Consider the following 15,688-nt stretch of genomic DNA (forward strand, 5'->3'; position numbering starts at 1 on the left):
GCAACTTGATTAGACCCTGATCCTACAAGCTGCTGTGAGCAGGTCTACTGGGGCTCTGTGTGGGTGCAAAGGGTTTGCTCCCCACGATAGCAGCTTGAGGGTTCAGGGGCCTTAGTCAGTTGTGCTTCTGTACTTAATCTCCTTCACTTTTGTTCTCATGCACTGGCATACAACTGCAATGTTTGGGCTGAAAATGGTGCAGTGGGAATGTTTTTGTTTAAACAGATGCATGTTTTTTTTTTAAATTACAATTATATTTTGTAAAGTTCTTTTTTAAAAATGAAAAACTTAATTTGGGGGGCATAAATGACAATATTTCCCCCCAAAGCCCATTAATTGAGTGTGTAATTAAAGGGTTTATAAGATTTGATCTTGCACAGCAGAGGTGTGGAGTGTTGCACAAATAAATACACAATAAGAAGTAATGAGCATGTTGAGGAGTGTAGGAGAACTCGATCCTGCGTTAATGAGCATTGCTGAGTACTCCCTAGGGGCTTAATTCAATGCCGCTGAAATCGATAGGGAAACTTTTCATTAATTTCAGTGGTATAAAATTTGGGCTTGAGGGCCTGGCTTTCAAAAGAGCTGAGCACCTATCATGCACCCAACAAGCTGAGCTTTTGAAAAGCTGGCCCCAATTTACTCCTGCTTAGACTCATGAGTGAAGATATAGAGGGATGCACATAGCCAAGAACCTTATTAGCATGATGAGAAACATGCTTAAACCCATTCATCTTTAGACCTGTCCAGTTTCCCACCACCATTTTCTGCCCCTGTGCACTTGTGAATGAGGGGTCTGACATGCAGCAGACTGAGACAGTGCCTGCCCTGATTTGCTCCTACTCGTGGCTTTCACTTGCATCGAAGTGCATCAGCCTTGTACATCCTGCTGTGCAAGGGCTTTTAGGATCAAGGCCAAAATGAATCATCATTGGTTCCCCATGAAATGTACTTGTCCATCTCTAGTGCAGAGACTTACTATTTGTTTTGTCTGTGCTGTTTTATCCCATGCAGAGTTGACCTGTCCTGGGTGCAACATAACTAAAGAAGCTGCTGCAGGATGAAAAGATGGCAGCGCAGCTGCTTGCACCACCAGGCCCTGATAGTTTTAAACCTTTCACCCCAGAATCTCTGGCTAACATTGAGAAGCGTATTGCAGAGGAAAAGAAGAAGAAGCGTCCAAAGCAAGACAGCAGCCATCGGGATGACGATGACGACAGCAAACTAAAACCGAACAGTGACCTGGAGGCAGGGAAAAATTTGCCTTTCATCTATGGGGACATCCCGAAAGGCCTGGTTGCTGTACCACTGGAGGACTTTGACCCTTATTATTTGACCCAGAAAGTGAGTCTGCAGGAGAGATGTTACTAAAATCACCTTTTTCTTAGGGAATTGCAGGTTTGGGAGATGGAAGCCACCTTGGTAATGTGGGTGAGGGGGAATCGAATCTTTGTGTCAGGCTTGTGGTTTTTTAAACTTACTGTTTTGTCCTTGTGTTTAACCAACATTGCTTTTGTTCTTCATGAAGCTTCAGAACAGTTATCCATCTTATCAAAGAGAAGGTAAAGAGGTGACTTGATCACAGTCTGTAAGTACACACATGGGGAGGCTTCTGACAGAAGGCTCTTTAATCTAGCAGAAAAAACAGAACGAGATTCAATGAAGCTAGATGAATTCAGGCTAGAAATAAAGTGCAGCTTTTTAACAGTGAGGATAATTAACCATTGGAACAAATTATCTAGGGATCTGGTGGACTTTCTATCACTTTAAGTCTTTAAATCAAGATTAATGTCTTCTCTAAAAGATATGCTTTAGATCAGTTACATGACATAAACTTGATGCACGAATTACTAGATGAAACTCTGTGGCCTATGTTATGCAGGAAGTCAGACTAGCTGATCCTAGTGGTTCTTTCTGCCCTTTAAAATCTATGGATATAATATTTGGTGAGTGGTCTGCTTCTCAGGTGGCTCTGAAAACTCACACTTGGGATGCTGTTGTTACCTAACAGATTTCAAAGCAATGTGAGTTGTTATTGCATTTAATCCAATGGCAGCTAATTTAAGCTAATGCAGGACAGTAGAATTCATGCAGAAAGCTGTGTTGTCTCTATTAAAGAGGGGTCTGCAAATGGTGGTGGAAGAGACCTTTTTCTTTTGGGGATAGGTTTAGTTATTTGTAGGGGATACAGTCAACCTTTGATCTCAATGGAATGGTGGGGCAGAATTGTGACACCCAAGAAGAAGAGGAATTCTTTAGATTGATTTAAAAAAAAAAAAGTAGTAGTCATAGGGATGAAAGTAAGAATGGGAAAAATGAGGGTTATAAATCAGGAGGGGCTTCCTGCTGGTGAACTCTATTAGGAAATGGAATCGTCTCCAAAGGGAAGTGGTTGTAGTAACTGTACAGCAGTGCAGAGGTACTGCAACTAGGAGTGTTGCCACACCCCCTGGCTTGATGTGGTTTCCATCATATGCAGGGTTTACAGTTTGGTTCGGTGGCTCTCAGCACCTCCACTACATAAATTATTCCAGCATCCCTGCAGCAGTGAACAATCCTGTTCAATGAAGGGGAGCTTTGCCATTGGCTTGCATGGGGGACTAGATAACATAATACCAAGAATCTTTTCTATCTCTGATTTCTGTGTCTTTCTTACATGGAGATCAGAGTTTGGATAAACTGGGAAATCTACTGGAAAGATGCAGGTTAGGATTCTGGTTTCACCTGGGAAGATGGAAGTTTGACTGTTTATATCGCAACTGCTCGAGATAAATATTGGTCAGTGATTTTACACAAGTTTGAGGTGATCAGTTAACTGCCATGTAAAATCAATAACTTATTATGGGCTACTTAATACATATTGTATAGCTTTTGTCTTAGTGTCAGATCTTTCTTACCTGTCTCATGTGAGTGGTCCTGTGAGCATAAGTGTATGTGTCACATGTGTATGGTCAATTGGATTTGGCCCTTAAAAATTTGATACACCTCATAATTTGTCTTGCATCTACAACATCAAGTTTAATGCTTGCTTCTGTGCCTCAGTTGCTAATAACAATACAAGCACTAGTGCAGAGCAGAATATGGTACTGGGAATATCTAGGTCCTCTCCACACTAGTGCCTGCATCAGTGCTGCACCAATGTAGCTGCAGGGATGCTGAGAGCGAGGCACGAAGTTTGATGCAAGTGTTGATGCAGCCCTTACAAAATCTTCCTGAGGGTTCTGCCCTGGCAGGTAAGTACGAATGTACATAATCCTTGGGAAATATTTCCAGCTGATTGGATTTTTATATTCCAAAAACACAGTGCTGTAACCTCATCCTGTTGTGTGGGAAGAATCCTTAAAATACATAATCCAGGTTTTCCTCCCAAGTGGTGGAGCTTCTGTCAAATAGTTTTGGTTTGGAAATGTGGAAGCATGCATCTTAGGGCTCCATTCGTTATTCCCTGGGCCTAATGCAGTCATTTAATCTGGGCAAAGTGGGTAAAAATGCTACTAAAACCTGAACAATGGAAGCATTTTGTACCAACTTTTCACTGGAGTGAATGACTGCACAAGGTGCAGACCAACAGAGAATTGATTCTAGGTCTTCAAGTGAGATAGAGGTTGGAAAGGTATGCATTGGAATTGTGGAGTAGTGAGTGAAAGTGTAATGTGGACTTCCACCCTTCAGAGCTTTGGGAAAAACCTTGCAAGCTGTCCCAGTACTTCTCCAGAGGAAGGAATCGCAGATGATCACCACAAAGAAAACATGTTTTAATAATCTTTTAAGGTGGGAAATGTTAATTTCTTATCTGAAAAGGCAGCTTTGAAATAACATTTTGTCTGGAAATAAACTGGAGATGCTCTATCATATCCCTAAAAAGAAGCTGGGATTTCTGTGCATAGCCACATGTAGAGTTTCTGCAAACTCAGCATACATGTCATGCAGAGAATATGGACCCTTTTTGCAATGGGAACAGCTGCAGATGTTGGAAGGGAAGGCTCTAGCTATCAATGACAAGCTTTTACAGCCCAGCTGACCTCATGCTTATTGCTCTGTACAAAGAACCTCTCTCTCTTCCCATAAATACTAGAACAGCCTATTTATTGGCTCTTTTTGATTGCATCCACTTCAGCATGTATAAGATTTAGACATGTATCATTTCTTCATATAGCCAAAGACTCTAGAGCTTCCCACAGAAAAAGGTTTTTTAAGTCCATTTAAAAGAAAAGCCCTCTCAATCATCAGAAATTGCAGATCTGTTTGAATAGTGGGAAGTTTGCCCAGATTACATTCCCCCCACTCTCCAGTATTTGCCAAACAGTTTTAGAACATGGATTTTTTCTTTTAATGCTAGGTACACAGCATACATAGGCACTACAGTGGATGGTTGCTTTTCCCTTGTGTTAGGAACAGCTGTAGCTAGTGGTAATCTTGGTTACTGTCAGCATTCAACTGAGAATCTTAACTTCTCATTTTCCAGTTGGCTAATAGTTATAGGCGAGGCACTGGAAGTCACAACTCCTAGGTTCTATTTCTAGATCTGGGAATAGCATTCCTTGGCCAAATCACTTCACCTTTCTGTGCCCCAGTTTTTCCATTGTAAAATGGGGATGATGATTCTTACTAGAACTGAGTGAATTATTTACTCATAACAACAATTTATTGGACCAATTAGTCCCTTTTTCCCATTCATGCAAAAATCAGTGAAGATTTTATCTGAACAAATTGCAGTTTCTGGGACTCTCCATGAACTGGGAACTTTGAGTTGTGTGTGATTGGTCACTGGAGGAATATGAAGTTTCCATTTTCTGACTGGATGTTTTATACTTTTGTTCATGTGTGCATACAGGGATTCAGGCAGATAACATCATATTTCCAAACAGTCATAGGGATGAACAAAAACTAATTTTAAGAGAAAACAAGTTCAAAAAGGGCAGTAATATGATCAATCTGAATGGTGAATCAGAATTTGCAAATGCGTTTTCCCATTGCTTGGCCAACTTTATCACTTCCACCCACAGGGATGGGAGTGAGAAGTAATTACTCTTTTTGTGAAGAGTTTGAAGATCCTTGGAAGAGAGATGCTATAATAATGCGCATGGTTATCTCTACCATGAGAGGAGGCACCAAATCATTAAGTTGCATTGTCCCTGGTGCCATTTCTTCTCCATCCTCCACTGGATTTTAGTCACAAGAGGGGAAATATTCCTTACCTAAAACTGTCTTGAAAATACCCTTTCCCATCCATGCTCTTGAGACCCCAGACTCTGCCTGTATATCGAATGATGTCTACAGCTGAAATGAATGAGGAGAAACTGAAAGCTTCCCACCATGACAGTATGTATCATGTATGTAGTGTCATTGTAGTCATGTTGGTCCGAGAATATTAGAGAGACAAGGTGGATATTACCTTTAGCAGAATGTGGGCAACATGGAACACGCCCAGAAGCACTGCAGTAAGGAGGCAGAGAATCAGAGAAGGGAGACAGAAAGATTGTAAAAGAAAAAATGGTCTACCTGCTATGGATAGGCCCACTTTGTGTCTTTTGAGCTTCTCTGGGTGGCCCTACCTAATACATAGCTTGGGCTTCCCTTTAAACTAGAAAAATGCCACCCTGGGAAGGGTGTGTGGGAAAAGATGGCTTAAAATTATATGAGGGGTGAGATTTTGTGAACTCACAGTTGCTTTTCAAGATCCCAGCTCAGCAAGGGACTTCAGTACATGCCTAAGTAACTGAGTCATAGGCACCAACTCCATGGGTGCTTCAGGGCTGGAGTACGCACAGAAAAAAATTATTGGGTGCTTAGCACCCACTGGCAGCCAGTCCACCCCCCCACCTCCCAGCACCACCCAGTGGTGGCCCCGCCAATCAACTCCTCACCCTCCCTCCCAGAGCCTCCTGCCTGCCACGATCAGCTTCTGCGGGAAGAGATGAGGTGGAGGTGGAGCGGGGACAGAAAGAGGAGGGATGGGGATGGGGTGGGGGCTTGGGAAAATGGGTTGGGTGGGGGCGGGGCCTGAGGCAGAGTGGTGGGTTGAACACCCCTGGGGCCCGGAGGAAGACAGCCTGTGAACCGAGTAGTCCCACTGAAGTCAGTGGGTGAAGTCCTGGCCCTTTTCAAGTCGATATGTCTACTCAGAGGGTTAATGTTAAGCATGTGCTGAAGTATCTTGCTGAAATGGGGCCTAAGTTGCAAAACCTCAGAGTCTGAGTTGAGCCCAGGTCTAAGACCTCTCAGTGAATAATGGGACAATGGAAGTGAGTTCAGATTCTGGAAAATGTATCCTGTTAACAGGGAATAAGTCTGTGGGTCTTTTTTTTTTTTTTTTTTTTTTTTTTTTTAATTATTTGCCCCTCTCACATGCCCCTTCTCCAATGCAAAATTTGGAGGCATTTAGCTGTCATTTGAATTAATGGTTGGTTGTGTTTTATTTATGCAATCTTTGCCCATCAAGTTTGGCTGGAGAGTTCTTGTCAGATGATGGCTCTTTTGGAGGCCATGTTGTCCACTGTATTCGCACGTCCCATGGGTGGTTTTTTAAAACTGAGCATGATGATTGTGGCTTGGCTCTAAGGGGCTGTGAACCCTGTAGGCCACTGGCTGGGAATAAAGAAAAGAAATACAGACCCTGGTAATGTCCTTTCTATTTTTAAATACTTTGGTACTATCAGGATGGGGAGACCATATATGAACCTATATAGATTGATGTCAGCAGGAGTTGTGAGTGTTCAGCAACTGTGAAGCCCAGCCCATGAGAGTCGGTTGGCAAAACCTAATATATTGGCTAAAGTCACCTGTGACTTGCAGGTGTGCACCTGAAGATCTTGCTAATGTGCATGGGCCACTAAAGTGATTTGCATCTCCATCAAGTCACATGCCCTGTTGGAATGAAGCCATCCCGCCCAAAATGTCACCATGAGTGAGTCTATGAAGCTGGGAGGTAGTGAAGGGATAAGTGAGATGAGTCAGGGAGGCCTGTCCACTTGCAGCATGTGCTTCAAGGACCCTCATCCCATGATCTCCATGCTGGTGATGGCAGAAAAGACTTGAGGTGCTACTGCTGGGCTCTCCATGCCTTGTGGGGGATGCAGTGAAACATTCAGATGGGGAGATGTATGAAGCATAAGGTTTGAGCTGGTCTCTTGAGTTTCCAAAGAAACATCACTTCCCAGGGCTGTTGTGTTTAATGTGTTTCCCCAGGGTCTCTGTGTCTGACCCACTTCAATTTGGGAAGCAGAATCCAGGTCCTGGACCAGTCATCACTATCTTCTCGTAATCACAGCAGAGGGAGGGAGACTGGTGCCCAGTTAACCTAGGCTGATCGCTTCTTCCCAGATTGCTTTGGGAACGGGGCTAATGGGAGACAAGGTCATATCTGCAATGTTTGCCTTTTATATAGCTGTTCATGAGATATTATTGTTCATATAACAATTATATTCCTACTATTGCATTAGCATCTAGAAGCTCCTAGCTGAGATCAGGGCTTCCTAGTGCTGGGCACAGTACACAAACATGATAAGAGACAGTGCACCTTGTTAATGTCAACAGACAAGACGGCGGGTGGGACAAAGGATGGGTTGTCATCCATGTTCTACAGATGTGGGAATTGAGTTCCAGACAGATGAAGTACCTTATGCAGGGTTACACAAGGAGTCTGTGGTAGAACCAGGAATTGAACCCAGGCGTCCTGGGCTGCTGTTACTCAATGTTGCTTTCTTTGAAAGGCAAAATAATTTTAAACATTTCACGAGTTCCTCCCCCTCTCCTCAGCTCCGCCCCCGCCCCAAAAATCCCCAACCCTGTGCTCTAAATAAGGTTAGAAGAAGCACAAAATGTGGCAGAAGATTTGTCCTTAACCCTTACCGAGGAGCAAAGGGACAAATGCTGTGCCTGGAAAATGAGCTGTCTGAAGTATACAAGAACCACATCATTCAGAGCCAAAAAAGGCTTAAAAACAACTTTTTGTAGAAATGTAGGGCACGAAGGGACTTCAAGAGGCAGGACCAAGTAAACCTAGACCATCCCTGACAGTTGTTTGTCTAGCTTGTTCTTAAAAACCTCCAGTGATAGGGATTCCACAGCCTCCCTTGGAAGCCTATTCTAGTGCATAACTATCCTTAGAGTTAGAAAGTTTTTCCTAATATCTAACCTAAATCTCCCAGGGTGATGTCATGTGCAGATTTTATAAGTGTACTCTCCACTCCATTATCCAGGTTGTTAATGAAAATGTTGAGTAGTACCAGACTTAGGACAGACCCTTGCTGAATCTCACTAGATACATCCTCCCAAGCTGATAGTGAGCCATTAATAACTACTGCCTGAGTATGGTCTTTCAACCAGTTATGCACTCATCTTATAGTAACTTCATCTGGACCATATTCCCCTCATTTGCTTATGAGAATGCCATGTAGGACTGTGTCAAAAGCCTCAAAAGACTCTTGCTTTTTCTTTTCACTTACTGCATTGTTCCCCAGCCTGTGGGGTGTCAAAATTCCTCTTAGTGCACATTTCTAGATAGACTTTTTTGAATACAGATGTGGTAGAAATACATACACAGGCATTGCCACTAGAAGGGCAACCCTTATCACTCACTCTTGGTAAAACTTGACATTAATGTCAACTGCTCTATTTTTACCTGTGGGAATGCAGTTTCATGAGTTCTCCACACTCTTCATTAAATCTTTCTTCCTCCCCTAAATCCTATCCGTCTGCACTTGTCCTGCTTTTGTAGTCCATCCTAGGAGTGCTTAGTTTAAAACCTGCATAAGCCTAAAGTAATTTAAACCTGCATGTAACTGGAATTATTTTTTACCATCTTATTAATCTTATCTGTGCACTGTAATATAACACCTATCATGGGCTGTACTGCAAATCATTAAAGTTATTTTAAAACAATTAATGGTTTCTAATGAAACCTGTTCCTATGATACCATTCCTTTTACATCAGAAATGTCCAGTTTTCCCCCATATAATATAATTTCCATTCCTAACATTAAATAATTAAAATGGATGGTTCCTTTTAAGCCTCAAAAAATGAACAGCTGAGATCTTTGGAGCTCTACTTGGGCAGTCAATTTTTCTATAAGGTACCTCTGTGCAAAATGCTTTTCTCCAGATGACTCTTGTCTCTGAGCTTCACCTCTGCAGATCTTGAGGCAATGAGCATTATGGCTTAAAAGGTCCTAAAGATGTTTTTGGAACTGAACCAGAAAGCACTTTAAGTACATGCAGCCATTTTGAAATTGATAAGTTTTAATAAGTCAGCACTATTAAAAAAAAAATCAGACTAGTTTTTAAATTACCAAACACTTTGGCTTTTCTTTCCTTCACCCTACTCACTGCACCATCTGGAGTCTTACCTAAGAGTTCACCAGGCACCCTGTTAGAGCTAGTAAATTATAGTAGGGCACCTAGAATCATAAATGTAGACTCCCCAGTGACCAGGGTTTACTATTATTGATTTATTTATTATTAATTATTTGTATCATTGGTGTACCTGGAGGTCCCATTGTGCTGGACACTGTGCAGGCACACAATAAAGCAGAGTCCGTGGCTCAGAGAGTTTACAATCTGAATAGACAAATGGAAGGGAAAAAGAGGGGATGTGATTTCTCCAAGGTTACAGAGAAGGTCATTGCCCAGGTGGGAATAGAACCAAGATCTCTAAACTCCCAGTCCAGGGCCCTGCCAGTAGTCATCATGGCCTCCCTTGCCAATACTCCATTTGATATCTATTGGTTTGGTCCTTCGTGTCATTTTCTCCACCCCCTGCATCAAGCTGGAAAGGTTATATTAAAGGAGGTTTGGGAAAATTCTTTTAAAAAAATAGAAATTCAAAAATTTGAGGTTTTTCGTTTTTGAAAATGGTCCCATTTTATGTGTGGAAAATAGGATTGATTTATTTATTTATGATCAAAAATAGAAATTGCCTATTTCTGGGATGCTGGGATGTCTGCCCCTCACAAGGCCTGTCTAGGTTCAAAAGGCCAATTAACTCTGTGACAGTTTACACCTGGAGGAGGGTCAGGGCTGATGAAGCCAGCTGGGGGAGGCATAAAGAGAAGCAGATGGTGATCAGAGGTGGTGGTAGTGAGAAGCCTTGCAGTTATTCTCTGGGTTGAGAGAGGGAAAGGAGAAAACCCAGCACCTGGAGCCTGGCCTTGAGGGAAAGGCATACCCACAGAAGGATAAAGAAGGAGCCTTGTAGAGGCAAAGTAGGAAGCAGCCCAGGGATGTAGCAGCAAGTGTTGAAACAGAGCAGATCTTGGCTACCGGTTGTAGGGTCCCTGGGCTGGAACCTAGAGCAGGGGGCAGGCCTGGATTTCCCTACCAACAACTGGGGAAGTAGTACAGACTGGGCAGTGGAGCGGAAGATATCCGGGACAGTCATCCAATGGGATTTCAATACTCTGGAAGGGGACAACTATAGTGACGGCTGGAGGGCCAAGACACGAAGAGGAAGCACCCTGAGTCCGGAAAGAGAGAGAGACAAACAACAGGACAAGTGATTGAAGGAGGGGGTGCCAGAGCAGTGGTGAGCTAATTCTCAGGTGAGCCACAAAGAGGTGTGCCAGCGGTGAGTAGTGAACCCCATGATACTGCCCCCCCCATACCTTTGTGACTTTTTTCCATTTTTCAATCCAGGTTTTGTAGTTGAGGGATTCACAAAAGAAATACAAGCGTAAAAACTAAACTAAGAAACTCACTTGCCTCCAACTAAAAATACCCACCCCAGGTTAGCAGACACAAATCAACCCTTGCTGGATCAATCCTCTTGAAAAGAAAATATACATTTACACCCAAATTACTCCATTGTGTTGGGACATTTTTGATGGGGGGGGTGGGGGAATCGAGTTACATGGTTACTGAGTTACATGGTTACTCAGAAAGAGTTGGAGGAGCATGTGTGTGGTAGGGAGGGCAAGTAGGAAGACCAGAACCTGCTACAGTTATTAACAAAAGGAGATTTCCCTAAGCTCAAGTAGTGAAGGCCTGTATTTTGGAACTCAAGTGACTGCCGCCACATGAGGGGCCCTTCCCACTGTTGGAAGGTGGGAGACCTGGAATTGGCAATAGAGTCTGTGCGTGAGTGCATGCAAGAGGAAGCTTAAAAACCTGCTTGGCTGGGATCCTCGTTATACCCCGGCTGAGTGATGGTAACGTCATCTGCCTTATCTGTGAGAATCTCATGGGAGTACAAGCTGACGCTTTGCTCTCCATCCTAAAGAAACAGCAAGTAAGTATGGACTGTGTATGGTTTAGATTCAGAGCTTTCGGGTCCTCCAAAATGGAAGTCACAAAGGGAGTTTAGGTAAAGTGCTGAATTGATTCCAAATCCTGTTGGGTTCCAAAGCCCGTAGGAGCAAGAGCCCTGGCTGGAACAGTGTGGCTTGCCGGATGAGGTATAGGTGGGGAGTTGAGAAAGCTGAAGCTTGGATTCTCATGCAGTGCACCTTGTACAGTCATTTTCGTCAATACAAAGTGATTCTAATTAGGTAGCATTTTACACTGCTGTAAATGACTGCCCAAGATGCAAGCCAGTGTTGAAGCAGGCCTCTTCTTTTCTATTAATGCAAATCATATATTTTTTTTGGTTTTGGGATCACAGTCCATAAATCAGCATGCACTGCTATAGCACCATATAAATAACAGTTTGGGTTCTGGCCCTGCATTCTAAGGTTGCCATGTCTGAAATAAAAAAAACTCAGACATCGAAGAGAATGATCCTGAGGCCCTAAAACTGGACAGCTGGCGGTTTTGTGCTGAGCACCCTTTCTATCCTGACCAATCTGTTACCTCAAAAAAGGGACCATCCTTAGAAAAACCTGGACAGATGGCAACCCTACTGCCTTTTTGTGCTTGGGTGAGTCATAGTGCCTTTGTGGCTCAGTTTCCCCATCTGTAAAAGGGGAGGTAATAAAATTTACCCACATCTTTAAAGCACTTTTGAGAGCCACACACAAAAACCACAATGTATCTATTATCCAATCTCTCCAGGTGCTTACATGGCCCTCATCAACCATCATATCTCAGCACTTTCCACGGCTTAAAAGGTATCAGTGTGGCAAGGGTTAAATGTTGTTAGAAGCCCTGTGCTGATGAGAACCCAGTACTACACTTGATTGTGTATTGAAATCCACTGGATCTTGTTGAAGAGGTTAGAATAGGGGGTGTAGAACATGAAGGGCCTTGATGGAAGAATGAGAAGTCCATCAGATTGCAGCTGAACGGTCTGGGCCTTTGCAAATGAGGCATATCTGGCAATGGATAGAATTATTGGCAATGGTATGTAGCCTGTAGATTGTAATGCCTTCCCTATTGCCTCTCTGCTGGCTGTGAACTTTGTGACAGATCTCCTACACAGGGGCCTGCGCTGGTGACAGTAAGAAAGGACAAGAGAATGGTTTAAAACTCTCCTGTAAAGTTGGCTGTAGTGTGGTAGGCAAGTTCTCAGCGTAGGGATGAGGATGAATCTCCCAACTTAAGCCCTCCCTCCCCCTGCGTCTTAGAAATGGGAAAAAAAATGGACTTTCAAAACTCTCATATGCCAGGACAAGCCATTTATTAATACTTGATGCTGTGATTTGTCAAGAGTCATCCACGGTACTTTTAAAGTGCCTTTTGCTGGGAGCTGCGCGTTCATTAGCTGTTGTGCTAACAGATGTTTTCCCCTGGGGACTAAACCACAATCCAGTTTTGATTTCCTCCTTAACTAGTTTACTGCTCTATGGTCTAATTTAGCCAAAGGAGGTAAAATATTTTGTTGCACTAGTGAAATGGCAAATTCCTTAAGAGAATTTATTGTTGGGAAACAACGTCTGTCTTGGCAGACGGTCCTTGTGGATTCTGTTGTGTTGGGCTCCGTGAAGCTAAGGACTGGGCCAAAAGGTGCGTTAAATACCGAAGAGGGAGTGTTTAGGGGGTTTTAGGCAGTTTATAAGCCTTGTGCTGGCGCTCTGTAGGGGGTGAGTTTCATTCTAATGCATGGGTTCTGCTGCATTTGGTCTGTAATGCACCATAAGAAACCTTTCCTGATGCCTGTAAGAGGATATGGTGCATGAGAGTTTAAACTCTTCAGTGCATACAAGCTGTTCCCTTCCTTTCACTTGAGTGGGAGGAGCCAGTGTGTTTTGCTATTGAAGGACTGTGTTCTAGACTCACCTCTCCAGTTGTAAACATGTGAGTCTCACAGTGATGGTTTGTATGTGGTCTGCAGCCCATAGATACGTTTTACATTCTTAGTATTGGATTGTCTGCTTTTCAGGCAATGGGTTATCCTAGATTGTGCCCCGTTAGAATGTTGTGTACATTTGAATCATGACTGACAATAAACACTCTTAAGGGAGAGCCCAGAACAAAACCACAGTGGACCTGAACATCCGAATTCTACAGCTTGGGCTCTTTGCCAGTGGTTAAAAATGTTCATCTGTTTAACATGGCTCCAAGAACACTTGACAAGAGACAATAGCTGTACTTTCCTGGGTGCATTGCAAGGTAGTCTGAAGCCAAGGAGCAGGGGCCATGTGGCTCATCTCGGAGAGAAATATACTTAATCCAAGAATCTTGGGGGATTGCTGAAGAATTTTTTTACTTTAAATAGGTTTAAATGAAACAAACAAACTGTCCCTTCTTGTGACAGAGATAGTGTAAACTGGTGTATTGTTACTTTACTGAGCTGGAAGAACAATCTGGTAAGTGATACACACTGGGGGAACGTAGATCCATATTTGGCAAAGGCTGAGCTTGAGTTAAATCATATGACCCTGTTTATGTGGTCCCCACATGTTGCTTGATTAACAATCTCCTGGAAACATTTCCCTCTTCTTTCTTCTCCTGGATTGTACTGTGCTTCCTTCTAGGCTGTAATTTCTAGCTTGTATTTGGCTTGCGCTGTCGAGTACAACTCACTGTTGGTACAGTGTACAGCACAGCCTATTAACCAATGATGAAACCCAAATAAATTATGATCCAGTTGGTTTTTTCCTCCCCTCCCTCCACTTCCACTTATCTACCAAGGCAATAACATCTTAGAAGAATATTAGCAAGGATGTGGCGTGTGATCCTCTTCTTGCTGAGTCCCTGTGGACTGCTCCTCACTTAATTATACATTTCTGAATGTATTGTAATCTTATTCCCAATCAGTGCTTCCAATATCTCTCCCCCACAACTGGGGTCAGACTAGCAGCTTCTCTTTTGAAGTTGGCAAGATCCTCCCTTTCTTCATTGTTAATTATTGGAGCTTTCTAGTTTTCTATGTAAACCTTACCCTTATGGCTTTCTTCTGTCCTACTTCCTGCAGGATTTGAGTATACAATTCCCCTAGGCCTGGAGTCTTGTCAACTGTGAATAGTCTGAACTGCTGCCTCACCTGCTCCAGGTCCATGGGGAAAAATCTCTCCAACATCTTGACAGCTCATAACTGTCACTACCCACACAGATTCCCAGTGTAGGTGTGAACAAGTCTGTTTAGACTGGAGAGTTTTTGTTGTATTTGCGGGGAGGGTCTTTGTGCTAGTGAATGAGAGTAAAATTGTTCACATATGATGGACCTTACCCAACTCCTACTGAAGCCAATGATAATCTTGCTTTTTGATTCTAATGGGAGCTAATCCTAGAGCTCTAAGGTCAGGTCCACATACAGAAGTTGGACTGGTTTAACTCTCTTCTTATTTTGGTGGTTGCCACATGTGTGCACGCACTCCTTCATTGATGGCTCTCTGGACTTTGAACTCAATGCAATTCATAACTGCAGCACCTCTGAATCATCTGGAGTTAAACTAGTAATCCAGTGCAAGTAATCCTTCCACTGCTGTTTTACAGTGCACCAGTCACTGCAGAATTGATCTGTCTGCTCACCTTTCTGAGCTTCACCTCTTCAGGCTCTGGCTGAGGGTGTGGGCTCTGAGGTGGGGCTGGGGATGAGGAGTTTGGGGTGTAGGAGAGTGCTCTGGGCTGGGACAGAGGGGTTTGGAGGGGGGAGGGGGATCAGGGCTGGGGCAGGGGGTTGGGGTGCAGAAAAGGGTGCAGGCTCTGGGATGGGGCTAGGGATGAGGGGTTTGGGGTGCAGGAGTGTCAGAGCTGGGGCAGGGGGTTGGGGTGCAGAAAAGGGTGCAGGCTCTGGGATGGGGCTAGGGATGAGGGGTTTGGGGTGCAGGAGCGTCAGAGCTGGGGCAGGGGGTTGGGGTGCAGAAAAGGGTGCAGGCTCTGGGATGGGGCTAGGGATGAGGGGTTTGGGGTGCAGGAGCATCAGAGCGTGGCAAGCCCCAACCCTGCTCCCCAGCGGGAGCTCGAGGGCCAGCTTAAAATGGCTTGAGCGCCACAGTTTTCCCACCCCTGATCTAGGCCCAGATCTACAGCAATAACCAATGAGTACTCGGCACATCTGTGGAGGGAGAAAGCAGGCACTGCACTGCTGTGTGGAGACTCAACATGGATCCTGTTGAGCCCATTGGCTTTTCTGTAATTGGGCTCGTTAACGGGCCCTCTGCAGGACAGGGCTGTTGCATTCACTGTATCCCATATGAATGTTACATTGCAGATACCTTTGTAAAGCAACCTTGTCTAGATATGAAGCCAGTAAACAGCAGGCATGAAGGCTTCCTGCAGGTTGTACAGCTCAAACAGTTCAGCTTTTTATTTATTTATTTATTTATTTTTTATCGTGGTAGTGGTGGGGAATTATGTGGCTTTTGTGCTGCAG

The sequence above is a fragment of the Dermochelys coriacea genome, chromosome 20 (assembly GCF_009764565.3).
Source record: "Dermochelys coriacea isolate rDerCor1 chromosome 20, rDerCor1.pri.v4, whole genome shotgun sequence".
Taxonomy (NCBI): Eukaryota; Metazoa; Chordata; order Testudines; family Dermochelyidae; genus Dermochelys; species Dermochelys coriacea.